Here is a 22,134-nt window from a genome sequence, read left to right on the forward strand (position 1 = left end):
AAAGACACGGCGCAGTCAGGGTTCCAACCAACAATAAGGGGGTCATTGAAAAATTAGGCCGGACAATTAAAAACTTTCAGCTACGCTCTGGAATAACTCTGGAACCAAAAATGCTAGGGAGATGCAGTTTGTACCTTAGTCATGCTGGCATATTCCTGCGTCAATTTCTTAAAGGTTTAGGGCGACTTGCACACTTCTTGATAGCAAAAAGCTCAAGAAGGCGGGGTTGCTCAGAAACGATTTCAACAGCCTCCACTATGGGAGTTTTGCGCACAGAGCTGTCGGAGAGAAAAACAAAATGTACAACGGGTAATTTCGATCCCAGTATCCTGCTCAATCTTCAAACTTTTACCACCACAGGATTGCCATGTTCAAGGGCTTTCCTCTCGTACCAAACTTAAAGCTCTGACGATTTTTAAAGCGGGGCCAGATGCGACGGCGCGAGCAGGCACCCATTAGAAATTGACGTACACTGTGCGTGTATACAGCACATAAAAAGACACGGCGCAGTCAGGGTTCCAACCAACAATAAGGGGTCATTTAAAAAATAGGCCGGACATTTAAAAACTTTCAGCTGGAATAACTCTAGAACCAAAAATGCTAGGGAGATGCAGTTTGTACCTTAGTCATGCTGGCATATTCCTGCGTCCATTTTTTAAAGGTTCAGGGCGACTTGCACACTTCTTGATAGGAAAAAGCTCAAGTAGGCGGGGTTGCTCAGAAACGATTTCAACAGCCTCCACTATGGGAGTTTTGCGCACAGAGCTGTCGGAGAGAAAAACAAAATATACAACGGGTAATTTCGATCCCAGTATCCTGCTCAATCTTCAAACTTTTACCACCACAGGATTGCCATGTTCAAGGGCTTTCCTCTCGTACCAAACTTAAAGCTCTGACGATTTTTAAAGCGGGGCCAGATGCGACGGCGCGGGCAGGCACCCATTAGAAATTGATGACACTGTGCGTGTATACAGCACATAAAAAGACACGGCGCAGTCAGGGTTCCAACCAACAATAAGGGGGTCATTTAAAAAATAGGCCGGACATTTAAAAACTTTCAGCTACGCTCTGGAATAACTCTGGAACCAAAAATGCTAGGGAGATGCAGTTTGTACCTTAGTCATGCTGGCATATTCCTGCGTCCATTTTTTAAAGGTTCAGGGCGACTTGCACACTTCTTGATAGGAAAAAGCTCAAGTAGGCGGGGTTGCTCAGAAACGATTTCAACAGCCTCTACTATGGGAGTTTTGCGCACAGAGCTGTCGGAGAGAAAAACAAAATGTACAACGGGTAATTTCGATCCCAGTATCCTGCTCAATCTTCATAATTTTACCACCACAGGATTGCCATGTTCAAGGGCTTTCCTCTCGTACCAAACTTGAAGCTCTGACGATTTTTAATGCGGAGCCAGATGCGACGGCGCGAGCAGGCACCCATTAGAAATTGACGTACACTGTGCGTGTATACAGTGTATACAAAGACTCGGCGCAGTCAGGGTTCCAACCAACAATAAGGGGGTCATTGAAAAAATAGGCCGGACAATTAAAAACTTTCAGCTACGCTCTGGAATAACTCTGGAACCAAAAATGCTAGGGAGATGCAGTTTGTACCTTAGTCATGCTGGCATATTCCTGCGTCAATTTCTTAAAGGTTTAGGGCGACTTGCACACTTCTTGATAGGAAAAAGCTCAAGTAGGCGGGGTTGCTCAGAAACGATTTCAACAGCCTCTACTATGGGAGTTTTGCGCACAGAGCTGTCGGAGAGAAAAACAAAATGTACAACGGGTAATTTCGATCCCAGTATCCTGCTCAATCTTCATAATTTTACCACCACAGGATTGCCATGTTCAAGGGCTTTCCTCTCGTACCAAACTTAAAGCTCTGACGATTTTTAAGGCGGAGCCAGATGCGACGGCGCGAGCAGGCACCCATTAGAAATTGACGTACACTGTGCGTGTATACAGCGTATACAAAAACACGGCGCAGTCAGGGTTCCAACCAACAATAAGGGGGTCATTGAAAAAATAGGCCGGACATTTAAAAACTTACAACTACGCTCTGGAATAACTCTGCAACCAAAAATGCTAGGGAGATGCAGTTTGTACCTTAGTCATGCTGGCATATTCCTGCGTCAATTTCTTAAAGGTTTAGGGCGACTTGCACACTTCTTGATAGGAAAAAGCTCAAGTAGGCGGGGTTGCTCAGAAACGATTTCAACAGCCTCTACTATGGGAGTTTTGCGCACAGAGCTGTCGGAGAGAAAAACAAAATGTACAACGGGTAATTTCGATCCCAGTATCCTGCTCAATCTTCATAATTTTACCACCACAGGATTGCCATGTTCAAGGGCTTTCCTCTCGTACCAAACTTAAAGCTCTGACGATTTTTAAGGCGGGGCCAGGTGCGACGGCGCGAGCAGGCACCCATTTGAAGTTAACGTACACTGTGCGTGTTTACAGCGTATAAAAAGACACGGCGCAGTCAGGGTTCCAACCAACAATAAGGGGGTCATTGAAAAATTAGGCCGGACAATTAAAAACTTTCAGCTACGCTCTGGAATAACTCTGGAACCAAAAATGCTAGGGAGATGCAGTTTGTACCTTAGTCATGCTGGCATATTCCTGCGTCAATTTGTTAACGGTTTAGGGCGACTTGCACACTTCTTGATAGCAAAAAGCTCAAGAAGGCGGGGTTGCTCAGAAACGATTTCAACAGCCTCCACTATGGGAGTTTTGCGCACAGAGCTGTCGGAGAGAAAAACAAAATGTACAACGGGTAATTTCGATCCCAGTATCCTGCTCAATCTTCAAACTTTTACCACCACAGGATTGCCATGTTCAAGGGCTTTCCTCTCGTACCAAACTTAAAGCTCTGACGATTTTTAAGGCGGGGCCAGATGCGACGGCGCGAGCAGGCACCCATTTGAAGTTAACGTACACTGTGCGTGTTTACAGCGTATACAAAGACACGGCGCAGTCAGGGTTCCAACCAACAATAAGGGGGTCATTGAAAAATTAGGCCGGACAATTAAAAACTTTCAGCTACGCTCTGGAATAACTCTGGAACCAAAAATGCTAGGGAGATGCAGTTTGTACCTTAGTCATGCTGGCATATTCCTGCGTCAATTTGTTAAAGGTTTAGGGCGACTTGCACACTTCTTGATAGCAAAAAGCTCAAGAAGGCGGGGTTGCTCAGAAACGATTTCAACAGCCTCCACTATGGGAGTTTTGCGCACAGAGCTGTCGGAGAGAAAAACAAAATGTACAACGGGTAATTTCGATCCCAGTATCCTGCTCAATCTTCAAACTTTTACCACCACAGGATTGCCATGTTCAAGGGCTTTCCTCTCGTACCAAACTTAAAGCTCTGACGATTTTTAAAGCGGGGCCAGATGCGACGGCGCGAGCAGGCACCCATTAGAAATTGACGTACACTGTGCGTGTATACAGCACATAAAAAGACACGGCGCAGTCAGGGTTCCAACCAACAATAAGGGGTCATTTAAAAAATAGGCCGGACATTTAAAAACTTTCAGCTACGCTCTGGAATAACTCTGGAACCAAAAATGCTAGGGAGATGCAGTTTGTACCTTAGTCATGCTGGCATATTCCTGCGTCAATTTCTTAAAGGTTTAGGGCGACTTGCACACTTCTTGATAGGAAAAAGCTCAAGTAGGCGGGGTTGCTCAGAAACGATTTCAACAGCCTCTACTATGGGAGTTTTGCGCACAGAGCTGTCGGAGAGAAAAACAAAATGTACAACGGGTAATTTCGATCCCAGTATCCTGCTCAATCTTCATAATTTTACCACCACAGGATTGCCATGTTCAAGGGCTTTCCTCTCGTACCAAACTTAAAGCTCTGACGATTTTTAAGGCGGAGCCAGATGCGACGGCGCGAGCAGGCACCCATTAGAAATTGACGTACACTGTGCGTGTATACAGCGTATACAAAAACACGGCGCAGTCAGGGTTCCAACCAACAATAAGGGGGTCATTGAAAAAATAGGCCGGACATTTAAAAACTTTCAACTACGCTCTGGAATAACTCTGCAACCAAAAATGCTAGGGAGATGCAGTTTGTACCTTAGTCATGCTGGCATATTCCTGCGTCAATTTGTTAAAGGTTTAGGGCGACTTGCACACTTCTTGATAGCAAAAAGCTCAAGTAGGCGGGGTTGCTCAGAAACGATTTCAACAGCCTCTACTATGGGAGTTTTGCGCACAGAGCTGTCGGAGAGAAAAACAAAATGTACAACGGGTAATTTCGATCCCAGTATCCTGCTCAATCTTCATAATTTTACCACCACAGGATTGCCATGTTCAAGGGCTTTCCTCTCGTACCAAACTTGAAGCTCTGACGATTTTTAATGCGGAGCCAGATGCGACGGCGCGAGCAGGCACCCATTAGAAATTGACGTACACTGTGCGTGTATACAGCGTATACAAAGACTCGGCGCAGTCAGGGTTCCAACCAACAATAAGGGGGTCATTGAAAAAATAGGCCGGACAATTAAATACTTTCAGCTACGCTCTGGAATAACTCTGGAACCAAAAATGCTAGGGAGATGCAGTTTGTACCTTAGTCATGCTGGCATATTCCTGCGTCAATTTCTTAAAGGTTTAGGGCGACTTGCACACTTCTTGATAGGAAAAAGCTCAAGTAGGCGGGGTTGCTCAGAAACGATTTCAACAGCCTCTACTATGGGAGTTTTGCGCACAGAGCTGTCGGAGAGAAAAACAAAATGTACAACGGGTAATTTCGATCCCAGTATCCTGCTCAATCTTCATAATTTTACCACCACAGGATTGCCATGTTCAAGGGCTTTCCTCTCGTACCAAACTTAAAGCTCTGACGATTTTTAAGGCGGAGCCAGATGCGACGGCGCGAGCAGGCACCCATTAGAAATTGACGTACACTGTGCGTGTATACAGCGTATACAAAAACACGGCGCAGTCAGGGTTCCAACCAACAATAAGGGGGTCATTGAAAAAATAGGCCGGACATTTAAAAACTTTCAACTACGCTCTGGAATAACTCTGCAACCAAAAATGCTAGGGAGATGCAGTTTGTACCTTAGTCATGCTGGCATATTCCTGCGTCAATTTGTTAAAGGTTTAGGGCGACTTGCACACTTCTTGATAGGAAAAAGCTCAAGTAGGCGGGGTTGCTCAGAAACGATTTCAACAGCCTCTACTATGGGAGTTTTGCGCACAGAGCTGTCGGAGAGAAAAACAAAATGTACAACGGGTAATTTCGATCCCAGTATCCTGCTGAATCTTCATAATTTTACCACCACAGGATTGCCATGTTCAAGGGCTTTCCTCTCGTACCAAACTTGAAGCTCTGAAGATTTTTAATGCGGAGCCAGATGCGACGGCGCGAGCAGGCACCCATTAGAAATTGACGTACACTGTGCGTGTATACAGCGTATACAAAGACTCGGCGCAGTCAGGGTTCCAACCAACAATAAGGGGGTCATTGAAAAAATAGGCCGGACAATTAAAAACTTTCAGCTACGCTCTGGAATAACTCTGGAACCAAAAATGCTAGGGAGATGCAGTTTGTACCTTAGTCATGCTGGCATATTCCTGCGTCAATTTCTTAAAGGTTTAGGGCGACTTGCACACTTCTTGATAGGAAAAAGCTCAAGTAGGCGGGGTTGCTCAGAAACGATTTCAACAGCCTCCACTATGGGAGTTTTGCGCACAGAGCTGTCGGAGAGAAAAACAAAATGTACAACGGGTAATTTCGATCCCAGTATCCTGCTCAATCTTCATAAATTTACCACCACAGGATTGCCATGTTCAAGGGCTTTCCTCTCGTACCAAACTTAAAGCTCTGACGATTTTTAAGGCGGAGCCAGATGCGACGGCGCGAGCAGGCACCCAGTAGAAATTGACGTACACTGTGCGTGTATACAGCGTATACAAAAACACGGCGCAGTCAGGGTTCCAACCAACAATAAGGGGGTCATTGAAAAAATAGGCCGGACATTTAAAAACTTTCAGCTACGCTCTGGAATAACTCTGGAACCAAAAATGCTAGGGAGATGCAGTTTGTACCTTAGTCATGCTGGCATATTCCTGCGTCAATTTCTTAAAGGTTTAGGGCGACTTGCACACTTCTTGATAGGAAAAAGCTCAAGTAGGCGGGGTTGCTCAGAAACGATTTCAACAGCCTCCACTATGGGAGTTTTGCGCACAGAGCTGTCGGAGAGAAAAACAAAATGTACAACGGGTAATTTCGATCCCAGTATCCTGCTCAATCTTCATAATTTTACCACCACAGGATTGCCATGTTCAAGGGCTTTCCTCTCGTACCAAACTTAAAGCTCTGACGATTTTTAAGGCGGAGCCAGATGCGACGGCGCGAGCAGGCACCCAGTAGAAATTGACGTACACTGTGCGTGTATACAGCGTATACAAAAACACGGCGCAGTCAGGGTTCCAACCAACAATAAGGGGGTCATTGAAAAAATAGGCCGGACATTTAAAAACTTTCAACTACGCTCTGGAATAACTCTGGAACCAAAAATGCTAGGGAGATGCAGTTTGTACCTTAGTCATGCTGGCATATTCCTGCGTCAATTTCTTAAAGGTTTAGGGCGACTTGCACACTTCTTGATAGGAAAAAGCTCAAGTAGGCGGGGTTGCTCAGAAACGATTTCAACAGCCTCTACTATGGGAGTTTTGCGCACAGAGCTGTCGGAGAGAAAAACAAAATGTACAACGGGTAATTTCGATCCCAGTATCCTGCTCAATCTTCATAATTTTACCACCACAGGATTGCCATGTTCAAGGGCTTTCCTCTCGTACCAAACTTGAAGCTCTGACGATTTTTAATGCGGAGCCAGATGCGACGGCGCGAGCAGGCACCCATTAGAAATTGACGTACACTGTGCGTGTATACAGCGTATACAAAGACTCGGCGCAGTCAGGGTTCCAACCAACAATAAGGGGGTCATTGAAAAATAGGCCCGGACAATTAAAAACTTTCAGCTACGCTCTGGAATAACTCTGGAACCAAAATGCTAGGGAGATGCAGTTTGTACCTTAGTCCATGCTGGCATATTCCTGCGTCAATTTCTTAAGGTTTAGGGCGACTTGCACACTTCTTGATAGGAAAAAGCTCAAGTAGGCGGGGTTGCTCAGAAACGATTTCAACAGCCTCCACTATGGAGTTTTGCGCACAGAGCTGTCGGAGAGAAAAACAAAATGTACAACGGGTAATTTCGATCCCAGTATCCTGCTCAATCTTCAAAATTTTACCACCACAGGATTGCCATGTTCAAGGGCTTTCCTCTCGTACCAAACTTAAAGCTCTGACGATTTTTAAGGCGGAGCCAGATGCGACGGCGCGAGCAGGCACCCATTAGAAATTGACGTACACTGTGCGTGTATACAGCGTATACAAAAACACGGCGCAGTCAGGGTTCCAACCAACAATAAGGGGGTCATTGAAAAAATAGGCCGGACATTAAAAACTTTCAACTACGCTCTGGAATAACTCTGGAACCAAAAATGCTAGGGAGATGCAGTTTGTACCTTAGTCTTGCTGGCATATTCCTGCGTCAATTTGTTAAAGGTTTAGGGCGACTTGCACACTTCTTGATAGGAAAAAGCTCAAGTAGGCGGGGTTGCTCAGAAACGATTTCAACAGCCTCCACTATGGGAGTTTTGCGCACAGAGCTGTCGGAGAGAAAAACAAAATGTACAACGGGTAATTTCGATCCCAGTATCCTGCTCAATCTTCAAAATTTTACCACCACAGGATTGCCATGTTCAAGGGCTTTCCTCTCGTACCAAACTTGAAGCTCTGACGATTTTTAAGGCGGAGCCAGATGCGACGGCGCGAGCAGGCACCCATTAGAAATTGACGTACACTGTGCGTGTATACAGCGTATACAATGACTCGGCGCAGTCAGGGTTCCAACCAACAATAAGGGGGTCACTGAAAAAATAGGCCGGACAATTAAAAACTTTCAGCTACGCTCTGGAATAACTCTGGAACCAAAAATGCTAGGGAGATGCAGTTTGTACCTTAGTCATGCTGGCATATTTCTGCGTCAATTTGTTAAAGGTTTAGGGCGACTTGCACACTTCTTGATAGCAAAGAGCTCAAGTAGGCGGGGTTGCTCAGAAACGATTTCAACAGCCTCCACTATGGGAGTTTTGCGCACAGAGCTGTCGGAGAGAAAAACAAAATATACAACGGGTAATTTCGATCCCAGTATCCTGCTCAATCTTCAAACTTTTACCACCACAGGGTTGCCATGTTCAAGGGCTTTCCTCTCGTACCAAACTTAAAGCTCTGACGATTTTTAAGCGGAGCCAGATGCGACGGCGCGAGCAGGCACCCATTAGAAATTGACGTACACTGTGCGTGTATACAGCGTATACAAAAACACGGCGCAGTCAGGGTTCCAACCAACAATAAGGGGGTCATTGAAAAAATAGGCCGGACATTTAAAAACTTTCAACTACGCTCTGGAGTAACTCTGGAACCAAAAATGCTAGGGAGATGCAGTTTGTACCTTAGTCATGCTGGCATATTCCTGCGTCAATTTGTTAAAGGTTTAGGGCGACTTGCACACTTCTTGATAGCAAAGAGCTCAAGTAGGCGGGGTTGCTCAGAAACGATTTCAACAGCCTCCACTATGGGAGTTTTGCGCACAGAGCTGTCGGAGAGAAAAACAAAATATACAACGGGTAATTTCGATCCCAGTATCCTGCTCAATCTTCAAACTTTTACCACCACAGGATTGCCATGTTCAAGGGCTTTCCTCTCGTACCAAACTTAAAGCTCTGACGATTTTTAAAGCGGGGCCAGATGCGACGGCGCGAGCAGGCACCCATTAGAAATTGACGTACACTGTGCGTGTATACAGCACATAAAAAGACACGGCGCAGTCAGGGTTCCAACCAACAATAAGGGGGTCATTTAAAAAATAGGCCGTTACATTTAAAAACTTTCAGCTACGCTCTGGAATAACTCTGGAACCAAAAATGCTAGGGAGATGCAGTTTGTACCTTAGTCATGCTGGCATATTCCTGCGTCAATTTCTTAAAGGTTTAGGGCGACTTGCACACTTCTTGATAGGAAAAAGCTCAAGTAGGCGGGGTTGCTCAGAAACGATTTCAACAGCCTCTACTATGGGAGTTTTGCGCACAGAGCTGTCGGAGAGAAAAACAAAATGTACAACGGGTAATTTCGATCCCAGTATCCTGCTCAATCTTCATAATTTTACCACCACAGGATTGCCATGTTCAAGGGCTTTCCTCTCGTACCAAACTTGAAGCTCTGACGATTTTTAATGCGGAGCCAGATGCGACGGCGCGAGCAGGCACCCATTAGAAATTGACGTACACTGTGCGTGTATACAGCGTATACAAAGACTCGGCGCAGTCAGGGTTCCAACCAACAATAAGGGGGTCATTGAAAAAATAGGCCGGACAATTAAAAACTTTCAGCTACGCTCTGGAATAACTCTGGAACCAAAAATGCTAGGGAGATGCAGTTTGTACCTTAGTCATGCTGGCATATTCCTGCGTCAATTTCTTAAAGGTTTAGGGCGACTTGCACACTTCTTGATAGGAAAAAGCTCAAGTAGGCGGGGTTGCTCAGAAACGATTTCAACAGCCTCCACTATGGGAGTTTTGCGCACAGAGCTGTCGGAGAGAAAAACAAAATGTACAACGGGTAATTTCGATCCCAGTATCCTGCTCAATCTTCATAATTTTACCACCACAGGATTGCCATGTTCAAGGGCTTTCCTCTCGTACCAAACTTAAAGCTCTGACGATTTTTAAGGCGGAGCCAGATGCGACGGCGCGAGCAGGCACCCAGTAGAAATTGACGTACACTGTGCGTGTATACAGCGTATACAAAAACACGGCGCAGTCAGGGTTCCAACCAACAATAAGGGGGTCATTGAAAAAATAGGCCGGACATTTAAAAACTTTCAACTACGCTCTGGAATAACTCTGGAACCAAACATGCTAGGGAGATGCAGTTTGTACCTTAGTCATGCTGGCATATTCCTGCGTCAATTTGTTAGAGGTTCAGGGCGACTTGCACACTTCTTGATAGGAAAAAGCTCAAGTAGGCGGGGTTGCTCAGAAACGATTTCAACAGCCTCTACTATGGGAGTTTTGCGCACAGAGCTGTCGGAGAGAAAAACAAAATGTACAACGGGTAATTTCGATCCCAGTATCCTGCTCAATCTTCATAATTTTACCACCACAGGATTGCCATGTTCAAGGGCTTTCCTCTCGTACCAAACTTGAAGCTCTGACGATTTTTAATGCGGAGCCAGATGCGACGGCGCGAGCAGGCACCCATTAGAAATTGACGTACACTGTGCGTGTATACAGCATATACAAAGACTCGGCGCAGTCAGGGTTCCAACCAACAATAAGGGGGTCATTGAAAAAATAGGCCGGACAATTAAAAACTTTCAGCTACGCTCTGGAATAACTCTGGAACCAAAAATGCTAGGGAGATGCAGTTTGTACCTTAGTCATGCTGGCATATTCCTGCGTCAATTTCTTAAAGGTTTAGGGCGACTTGCACACTTCTTGATAGGAAAAAGCTCAAGTAGGCGGGGTTGCTCAGAAACGATTTCAACAGCCTCCACTATGGGAGTTTTGCGCACAGAGCTGTCGGAGAGAAAAACAAAATGTACAACGGGTAATTTCGATCCCAGTATCCTGCTCAATCTTCAAAATTTTACCACCACAGGATTGCCATGTTCAAGGGCTTTCCTCTCGTACCAAACTTAAAGCTCTGACGATTTTTAAGGCGGAGCCAGATGCGACGGCGCGAGCAGGCACCCATTAGAAATTGACGTACACTGTGCGTGTATACAGCGTATACAAAAACACGGCGCAGTCAGGGTTCCAACCAACAATAAGGGGGTCATTGAAAAAATAGGCCGGACATTTAAAAACTTTCAACTACGCTCTGGAATAACTCTGGAACCAAAAATGCTAGGGAGATGCAGTTTGTACCTTAGTCATGCTGGCATATTCCTGCGTCAATTTGTTAAAGGTTTAGGGCGACTTGCACACTTCTTGATAGGAAAAAGCTCAAGTAGGCGGGGTTGCTCAGAAACGATTTCAACAGCCTCCACTATGGGAGTTTTGCGCACAGAGCTGTCGGAGAGAAAAACAAAATGTACAACGGGTAATTTCGATCCCAGTATCCTGCTCAATCTTCAAAATTTTACCACCACAGGATTGCCATGTTCAAGGGCTTTCCTCTCGTACCAAACTTGAAGCTCTGACGATTTTTAAGGCGGAGCCAGATGCGACGGCGCGAGCAGGCACCCATTAGAAATTGACGTACACTGTGCGTGTATACAGCGTATACAATGACTCGGCGCAGTCAGGGTTCCAACCAACAATAAGGGGGTCATTGAAAAAATAGGCCGGACAATTAAAAACTTTCAGCTACGCTCTGGAATAACTCTGGAACCAAAAATGCTAGGGAGATGCAGTTTGTACCTTAGTCATGCTGGCATATTTCTGCGTCAATTTGTTAAAGGTTTAGGGCGACTTGCACACTTCTTGACAGGAAAAAGCTCAAGTAGGCGGGGTTGCTCAGAAACGATTTCAACAGCCTCTACTATGGGAGTTTTGCGCACAGAGCTGTCGGAGAGAAAAACAAAATGTACAACGGGTAATTTCGATCCCAGTATCCTGCTCAATCTTCAAAATTTTACCACCACAGGGTTGCCATGTTCAAGGGCTTTCCTCTCGTACCAAACTTAAAGCTCTGACGATTTTTAAGGCGGAGCCAGATGCGACGGCGCGAGCAGGCACCCATTAGAAATTGACGTACACTGTGCGTGTATACAGCGTATACAAAAACACGGCGCAGTCAGGGTTCCAACCAACAATAAGGGGGTCATTGAAAAAATAGGCCGGACATTTAAAAACTTTCAACTACGCTCTGGAGTAACTCTGGAACCAAAAATGCTAGGGAGATGCAGTTTGTACCTTAGTCATGCTGGCATATTCCTGCGTCAATTTCTTAAAGGTTTAGGGCGACTTGCACACTTCTTGATAGCAAAGAGCTCAAGTAGGCGGGGTTGCTCAGAAACGATTTCAACAGCCTCCACTATGGGAGTTTTGCGCACAGAGCTGTCGGAGAGAAAAACAAAATATACAACGGGTAATTTCGATCCCAGTATCCTGCTCAATCTTCAAACTTTTACCACCACAGGATTGCCATGTTCAAGGGCTTTCCTCTCGTACCAAACTTAAAGCTCTGACGATTTTTAAAGCGGGGCCAGATGCGACGGCGCGAGCAGGCACCCATTAGAAATTGACGTACACTGTGCGTGTATACAGCACATAAAAAGACACGGCGCAGTCAGGGTTCCAACCAACAATAAGGGGGTCATTTAAAAAATAGGCCGTTACATTTAAAAACTTTCAGCTACGCTCTGGAATAACTCTGGAACCAAAAATGCTAGGGAGATGCAGTTTGTACCTTAGTCATGCTGGCATATTCATGCGTCCATTTTTTAAAGGTTCAGGGCGACTTGCACACTTCTTGATAATAAAAAGCTCAAGTAGGCGGGGTTGCTCAGAAACGATTTCAACAGCCTCTACTATGGGAGTTTTGCGCACAGAGCTGTCGGAGAGAAAAACAAAATGTACAACGGGTAATTTCGATCCCAGTATCCTGCTCAATCTTCATAATTTTACCACCACAGGATTGCCATGTTCAAGGGCTTTCCTCTCGTACCAAACTTGAAGCTCTGACGATTTTTAATGCGGAGCCATATGCGACGGCGCGAGCAGGCACCCATTAGAAATTGACGTACACTGTGCGTGTATACAGCGTATACAAAGACTCGGCGCAGTCAGGGTTCCAACAAACAATAAGGGGGTCATTGAAAAAATAGGCCGGACAATTAAAAACTTTCAGCTACGCTTTGGAATAACTCTGGAACCAAAAATGCAAGGGAGATGCAGTTTGTACCTTAGTCATGCTGGCATATTCCTGCGTCAATTTCTTAAAGGTTTAGGGCGACTTGCACACTTCTTGATAGGAAAAAGCTCAAAAAGGCGGGGTTGCTCAGAAACGATTTCAACAGCCTCTACTATGGGAGTTTTGCGCACAGAGCTGTCGGAGAGAAAAACAAAATGTACAACGGGTAATTTCGATCCCAGTATCCTGCTCAATCTTCATAATTTTACCACCACAGGATTGCCATGTTCAAGGGCTTTCCTCTCGTACCAAACTTAAAGCTCTGACGATTTTTAAGGCGGAGCCAGATGCGACGGCGCGAGCAGGCACCCATTAGAAATTGACGTACACTGTGCGTGTATACAGCGTATACAAAAACACGGCGCAGTCAGGGTTCCAACCAACAATAAGGGGGTCATTGAAAAAATAGGCCGGACATTTAAAAACTTTCAACTACGCTCTGGAATAACTCTGGAACCAAAAATGCTAGGGAGATGCAGTTTGTACCTTAGTCATGCTGGCATATTCCTGCGTCCATTTGTTAAAGGTTTAGGGCGACTTGCAGACTTCTTGATAGGAAAAAGCTCAAGTAGGCGGGGTTGCTCAGAAACGATTTCAACAGCCTCCACTATGGGAGTTTTGCGCACAGAGCTGTCGGAGAGAAAAACAAAATGTACAACGGGTAATTTCGATCCCAGTATCCTGCTCAATCTTCATAATTTTACCACCACAGGATTGCCATGTTCAAGGGCTTTCCTCTCGTACCAAATTTAAAGCTCTGACGATTTTTAAGGCGGAGCCAGATGCGACGGCGCGAGCAGGCACCCATTAGAAATTGACGTACACTGTGCGTGTATACAGCGTATACAAAAACACGGCGCAGTCAGGGTTCCAACCAACAATAAGGGGGTCATTGAAGAAATAGGCCGAACATTTAAAAACTTTCAACTACGCTCTGGAATAACTCTGGAACCAAAAATGCTAGGGAGATGCAGTTTGTACCTTAGTCATGCTGGCATATTCCTGCGTCAATTTGTTAAAGGTTTAGGGCGACTTGCACACTTCTTGATAGGAAAAAGCTCAAGTAGGCGGGGTTGCTCAGAAACGATTTCAACAGCCTCCACTATGGGAGTTTTGCGCACAGAGCTGTCGGAGAGAAAAACAAAATGTACAACGGGTAATTTCGATCCCAGTATCCTGCTCAATCTTCAAAATTTTACCACCACAGGATTGCCATGTTCAAGGGCTTTCCTCTCGTACCAAACTTGAAGCTCTGACGATTTTTAATGCGGAGCCATATGCGACGGCGCGAGCAGGCACCCATTAGAAATTGACGTACACTGTGCGTGTATACAGCGTATACAAAGACTCGGCGCAGTCAGGGTTCCAACAAACAATAAGGGGGTCATTGAAAAAATAGGCCGGACAATTAAAAACTTTCAGCTACGCTCTGGAATAACTCTGGAACCAAAAATGCAAGGGAGATGCAGTTTGTACCTTAGTCATGCTGGCATATTCCTGCGTCAATTTCTTAAAGGTTTAGGGCGACTTGCACACTTCTTGATAGGAAAAAGCTCAAAAAGGCGGGGTTGCTCAGAAACGATTTCAACAGCCTCTACTATGGGAGTTTTGCGCACAGAGCTGTCGGAGAGAAAAACAAAATGTACAACGGGTAATTTCGATCCCAGTATCCTGCTCAATCTTCATAATTTTACCACCACAGGATTGCCATGTTCAAGGGCTTTCCTCTCGTACCAAACTTAAAGCTCTGACGATTTTTAAGGCGGAGCCAGATGCGACGGCGCGAGCAGGCACCCATTAGAAATTGACGTACACTGTGCGTGTATACAGCGTATACAAAAACACGGCGCAGTCAGGGTTCCAACCAACAATAAGGGGGTCATTGAAAAAATAGGCCGGACATTTAAAAACTTTCAACTACGCTCTGGAATAACTCTGGAACCAAAAATGCTAGGGAGATGCAGTTTGTACCTTAGTCATGCTGGCATATTCCTGCGTCCATTTGTTAAAGGTTTAGGGCGACTTGCAGACTTCTTGATAGGAAAAAGCTCAAGTAGGCGGGGTTGCTCAGAAACGATTTCAACAGCCTCCACTATGGGAGTTTTGCGCACAGAGCTGTCGGAGAGAAAAACAAAATGTACAACGGGTAATTTCGATCCCAGTATCCTGCTCAATCTTCATAATTTTACCACCACAGGATTGCCATGTTCAAGGGCTTTCCTCTCGTACCAAATTTAAAGCTCTGACGATTTTTAAGGCGGAGCCAGATGCGACGGCGCGAGCAGGCACCCATTAGAAATTGACGTACACTGTGCGTGTATACAGCGTATACAAAAACACGGCGCAGTCAGGGTTCCAACCAACAATAAGGGGGTCATTGAAGAAATAGGCCGAACATTTAAAAACTTTCAACTACGCTCTGGAATAACTCTGGAACCAAAAATGCTAGGGAGATGCAGTTTGTACCTTAGTCATGCTGGCATATTCCTGCGTCAATTTGTTAAAGGTTTAGGGCGACTTGCACACTTCTTGATAGGAAAAAGCTCAAGTAGGCGGGGTTGCTCAGAAACGATTTCAACAGCCTCCACTATGGGAGTTTTGCGCACAGAGCTGTCGGAGAGAAAAACAAAATGTACAACGGGTAATTTCGATCCCAGTATCCTGCTCAATCTTCAAAATTTTACCACCACAGGATTGCCATGTTCAAGGGCTTTCCTCTCGTACCAAACTTGAAGCTCTGACGATTTTTAATGCGGAGCCAGATGCGACGGCGCGAGCAGGCACCCATTAGAAATTGACGTACACTGTGCGTGTATACAGCGTATACAATGACTCGGCGCAGTCAGGGTTCCAACCAACAATAAGGGGGTCATTGAAAAAATAGGCCGGACAATTAAAAACTTTCAGCTACGCTCTGGAATAACTCTGGAACCAAAAATGCTAGGGAGATGCAGTTTGTACCTTAGTCATGCTGGCATATTCCTGCGTCAATTTGTTAAAGGTTTAGGGCGACTTGCACACTTCTTGATAGGAAAAAGCTCAAGTAGGCGGGGTTGCTCAGAAACGATTTCAACAGCCTCTACTATGGGAGTTTTGCGCACAGAGCTGTCGGAGAGAAAAACAAAATGTACAACGGGTATTTTCGATGGCAGTATTCTGCTCAATCTTCAAAATTTTACCACCACAGGATTGCCATGGTCAAGGGCTTTCCTCTCGTACCAAACTTAAAGCTCTGACGATTTTTAAAACGGGGCCAGATGCGACGGCGCGAGCAGGCACCCATTAGAAATTGACGTACACTGTGCGTGTATACAGAACATAAAAAGACACGGCGCAGTCAGGGTTCCAACCAACAATAAGGGGGTCATTTAAAAAATAGGCCGGACATTTAAAAACTTTCAACTACGCTCTGGAATAACTCTGGAACCAAAAATGCTAGGGAGATGCAGTTTGTACCTTAGTCATGCTGCACAATTCCTGCGTTCATTTTTTAAAGGTTCAGGGCGACTTGCACACTTCTTGATAGGAAAAAGCTCAAGTAGGCGGGGTTGCTCAGAAACGATTTCAACAGCCTCCACTATGGGAGTTTTGCACACAGAGCTGTCGTAGAGAAACACAAAATGTACAACGGGTACTTTCGATCCCAGTATCCTGCTCAATCTTCAAAATTTTACCACCACAGGATTGCCATGTTCAAGGGCTTTCCTCTCGTACCAAACTTAAAGCTCTGACGATTTTTAAGGCGGGGCCAAATGCGACGGCGCGAGCAGGCACCCATTAGAAATTGACGTACACTGTGCGTGTATACAGCTTATACAAAGACACGGCGCAGTCAGGGTTCCAACCAACAATAAGGGGGTCATTTAAAAAATAGGCCGGACATTTAAAAACTTTCAGCTACGCTCTGGAATAACTCTGGAACCAAAAATGCTAGGGAGATGCAGTTTGTACCTTAGTCATGCTGGCATATTCCTGCGTCAATTTGTTAAAGGTTTAGGGCGACTTGCACACTTCTTGATAGGAAAAAGCTCAAGTAGGCGGGGTTGCTCAGAAACGATTTCAACAGCCTCCACTATGGGAGTTTTGCGCACAGAGCTGTCGGAGAGAAAAACAAAATGTACAACGGGTAATTTCGATCCCAGTATCCTGCTCAATCTTCAAAATTTTACCACCACAGGATTGCCATGTTCAAGGGCTTTCCTCTCGTACCAAACTTGAAGCTCTGACGATTTTTAATGCGGAGCCAGATGCGACGGCGCGAGCAGGCACCCATTAGAAATTGACGTACACTGTGCGTGTATACAGCGTATACAATGACTCGGCGCAGTCAGGGTTCCAACCAACAATAAGAGGGTCATTGAAAAAATAGGCCGGACAATTAAAAACTTTCAGCTACGCTCTGGAATAACTCTGGAACCAAAAATGCTAGGGAGATGCAGTTTGTACCTTAGTCATGCTGGCATATTCCTGCGTCAATTTGTTAAAGGTTTAGGGCGACTTGCACACTTCTTGATAGGAAAAAGCTCAAGTAGGCGGGGTTGCTCAGAAACGATTTCAACAGCCTCTACTATGGGAGTTTTGCGCACAGAGCTGTCGGAGAGAAAAACAAAATGTACAACGGGTATTTTCGATGGCAGTATTCTGCTCAATCTTCAAAATTTTACCACCACAGGATTGCCATGGTCAAGGGCTTTCCTCTCGTACCAAACTTAAAGCTCTGACGATTTTTAAAACGGGGCCAGATGCGACGGCGCGAGCAGGCACCCATTAGAAATTGACGTACACTGTGCGTGTATACAGAACATAAAAAGACACGGCGCAGTCAGGGTTCCAACCAACAATAAGGGGGTCATTTAAAAAATAGGCCGGACATTTAAAAACTTTCAACTACGCTCTGGAATAACTCTGGAACCAAAAATGCTAGGGAGATGCAGTTTGTACCTTAGTCATGCTGGCATATTCCTGCGTCCATTTTTTAAAGGTTCAGGGCGACTTGCACACTTCTTGATAGGAAAAAGCTCAAGTAGGCGGGGTTGCTCAGAAACGATTTCAACAGCCTCCACTATGGGAGTTTTGCGCACAGAGCTGTCGGAGAGAAACACAAAATGTACAACGGGTACTTTCGATCCCAGTATCCTGCTCAATCTTCAAAATTTTACCACCACAGGATTGCCATGTTCAAGGGCTTTCCTCTCGTACCAAACTTAAAGCTCTGACGATTTTTAAGGCGGGGCCAGATGCGACGGCGCGAGCAGGCACCCATTAGAAATTGACGTACACTGTGCGTGTATACAGAACATAAAAAGACACGGCGCAGTCAGGGTTCCAACCAACAATAAGGGGGTCATTTAAAAAATAGGCCGGACATTTAAAAACTTTCAGCTACGCTCTGGAATAACTCTGGAACCAAAAATGCTAGGGAGAAGCAGTTTGTACCTTAGTCATGCTGCACAATTACTGCGTTCATTTTTAAAGGTTCAGGGCGACTTGCACACTTCTTGATAGGAAAAAGCTCAAGTAGGCGGGGTTGCTCAGAAACGATTTCAAAAGCCTCCACTATGGGAGTTTTGCGCACAGAGCTGTCGGAGAGAAACACAAAATGTACAACGGGTACTTTCGATCCCAGTATCCTGCTCAATCTTCAAAATTTTACCACCACAGGATTGCCATGTTCAAGGGCTTTCCTCTCGTACCACACTTAAAGCTCTGACGATTTTTAAAGCGGGGCCAGATGCGACGGCGCGAGCAGGCACCCATTAGAAATTGACGTACACTGTGCGTGTATACAGCACATAAAAAGACACGGCGCAGTCAGGGTTCCAACCAACAATAAGGGGGTCATTTAAAAAATAGTCCGGACATTTAAAAACTTTCAACTACGCTCTGGAATAACTCTGGAACCAAAAATGCTAGGGAGATGCAGTTTGTACCTTAGTCATGCTGCCATATTCCTGCGTCCATTTTTTAAAGGTTCAGGGCGACTTGCACACTTCTTGATAGGAAAAAGCTCAAGTAGGCGGGGTTGCTCAGAAACGATTTCAACAGCCTCCACTATGGGAGTTTTGCGCACAGAGCTGTCGGAGAGAAAAACAAAATGTACAACGGGTAATTTCGATCCCAGTATCCTGCTCAATCTTCAAAATTTTACCACCACAGGATTGCCATGGTCAAGGGCTTTCCTCTCGTACCAAACTTAAAGCTCTGACGATTTTTAAGGCGGGGCCAGATGCGACGGCGCGAGCAGGCACCCATTAGAAATTGACGTACACTGTGCGTGTATACAGAACATAAAAAGACACGGCGCAGTCAGGGTTCCAACCAACAATAAGGGGGTCATTTAAAAAATAGGCCGGACAATTGAAAACTTTCAGCTACGCTCTGGAATAACTCTGGAACCAAAAATGCTAGGGAGATGCAGTTTGTACCTTAGTCATGCTGCACAATTCCTGCGTCCATTTTTTAAAGGTTCAGGGCGACATGCACACTTCTTGATAGGAAAAAGCTCAAGTAGGCGGGGTTGCTCAGAAACGATTTCAACAGCCTCCACTATGGGAGTTTTGCGCACAGAGCTGTCGGAGAGAAACACAAAATGTACAACGGGTACTTTCGATCCCAGTATCCTGCTCAATCTTCAAAATTTTACCACCACAGGATTGCCATGTTCAAGGGCTTTCCTCTCGTACCAAATTTAAAGCTCTGACGATTTTTAAGGCGGGGCCAAATGCGACGGCGCGAGCAGGCACCCATTAGAAATTGACGTACACTGTGCGTGTATACAGCTTATACAAAGACACGGCGCAGTCAGGGTTCCAACCAACAATAAGGGGGTCATTTAAAAAATAGGCCGGACATTTAAAAACTTTCAGCTACGCTCTGGAATAACTCTGGAACCAAAAATGCTAGGGAGATGCAGTTTGTACCTTAGTCATGCTGGCATATTCCTGCGTCCATTTTTTAAAGGTTCAGGGCGACATGCACACTTCTTGATAGGAAAAAGCTCAAGTAGGCGGGGTTGCTCAGAAACGATTTCAACAGCCTCCACTATGGGAGTTTTGCGCACAGAGCTGTCGGAGAGAAAAACAAAATGTACAACGGGTAATTTCGATCCCAGTATCCTGCTCAATCTTCAAAATTGTACCACCACAGGATTGCCATGTTCAAGGGCTTTCCTCTCGTACCAAACTTAAAGCTCTGACGATTTTTAAGGCGGGGCCAGATGCGACGGCGCGAGCAGGCACCCATTAGAAATTGACGTACACTGTGCGTGTATACAGAACATAAAAAGACACGGCGCAGTCAGGGTTCCAACCAACAATAAGGGGGTCATTTAAAAAATAGGCCGGACATTTAAAAACTTTCAGCTACGCTCTGGAATAACTCTGGAACCAAAAATGCTAGGGAGAAGCAGTTTGTACCTTAGTCATGCTGCACAATTCCTGCGTTCATTTTTAAAGGTTCAGGGCGACTTGCACACTTCTTGATAGGAAAAAGCTCAAGTAGGCGGGGTTGCTCAGAAACGATTTCAAAAGCCTACACTATGGGAGTTTTGCGCACAGAGCTGTCGGAGAGAAACACAAAATGTACAACGGGTACTTTCGATCCCAGTATCCTGCTCAATCTTCAAAATTTTACCACCACAGGATTGCCATGTTCAAGGGCTTTCCTCTCGTACCACACTTAAAGCTCTGACGATTTTTAAAGCGGGGCCAGATGCGACGGCGCGAGCAGGCACCCATTAGAAATTGACGTACACTGTGCGTGTATACAGCACATAAAAAGACACGGCGCAGTCAGGGTTCCAACCAACAATAAGGGGGTCATTTAAAAAATAGTCCGGACATTTAAAAACTTTCAACTACGCTCTGGAATAACTCTGGAACCAAAAATGCTAGGGAGATGCAGTTTGTACCTTAGTCATGCTGGCATATTCCTGCGTCCATTTTTTAAAGGTTCAGGGCGACTTGCACACTTCTTGATAGGAAAAAGCTCAAGTAGGCGGGGTTGCTCAGAAACGATTTCAAAAGCCTCCACTATGGGAGTTTTGCGCACAGAGCTGTCGGAGAGAAAAACAAAATGTACAACGGGTAATTTCGATCCCAGTATCCTGCTCAATCTTCAAAATTTTACCACCACAGGATTGCCATGTTCAAGGGCTTTCCTCTCGTACCAAACTTAAAGCTCTGACGATTTTTAAGGCGGGGCCAAATGCGACGGCGCGAGCAGGCACCCATGAGAAATTGACGTACACTGTGCGTGTATACAGCTTATACAAAGACACGGCGCAGTCAGGGTGCCAACCAACAATAAGGGGGTCATTTAAAAAATAGGCCGGACATTTAAAAACTTTCAGCTACGCTCTGGAATAACTCTGGAACCAAAAATGCTAGGGAGATGCAGTTTGTACCTTAGTCATGCTGGCATATTCCTGCGTCCAATTTTTAAAGGTTCAGGGCGACTTGCACACTTCTTGATAGGAAAAAGCTCAAGTAGGCGGGGTTGCTCAGAAACGATTTCAACAGCCTCCACTATGGGAGTTTTGCGCACAGAGCTGTCGGAGAGAAAAACAAAATGTACAACGGGTAATTTCGATCCCAGTATCCTGCTCAATCTTCAAAATTGTACCACCACAGGATTGCCATGTTCAAGGGCTTTCCTCTCGTACCAAACTTAAAGCTCTGACGAATTTTAAAGCGGGGCCAGATGCGACGGCGCGAGCAGGCACCCATTAGAAATTGACGTACACTGTGCGTGTATACAGCACATAAAAAGACACGGCGCAGTCAGGGTTCCAACCAACAATAAGGGGGTCATTTAAAAAATAGGCCGGACATTTAAAAACTTTCAGCTACGCTCTGGAATAACTCTGGAACCAAAAATGCTAGGGAGATGCAGTTTGTACCTTAGTCATGCTGCACAATTCCTGCGTTCATTTTATAAAGGTTCAGGGCGACTTGCACACTTCTTGATAGGAAAAAGCTCAAGTAGGCGGGGTTGCTCAGAAACGATTTCAACAGCCTCCACTATGGGAGTTTTGCACACAGAGCTGTCGTAGAGAAACACAAAATGTACAACGGGTACTTTCGATCCCAGTATCCTGCTCAATCTTCAAAATTTTACCACCACAGGATTGCCA

The sequence above is a fragment of the Asterias amurensis genome, chromosome 12 (genome assembly GCF_032118995.1).
Source record: "Asterias amurensis chromosome 12, ASM3211899v1".
NCBI lineage: Eukaryota > Metazoa > Echinodermata > Asteroidea > Forcipulatida > Asteriidae > Asterias > Asterias amurensis.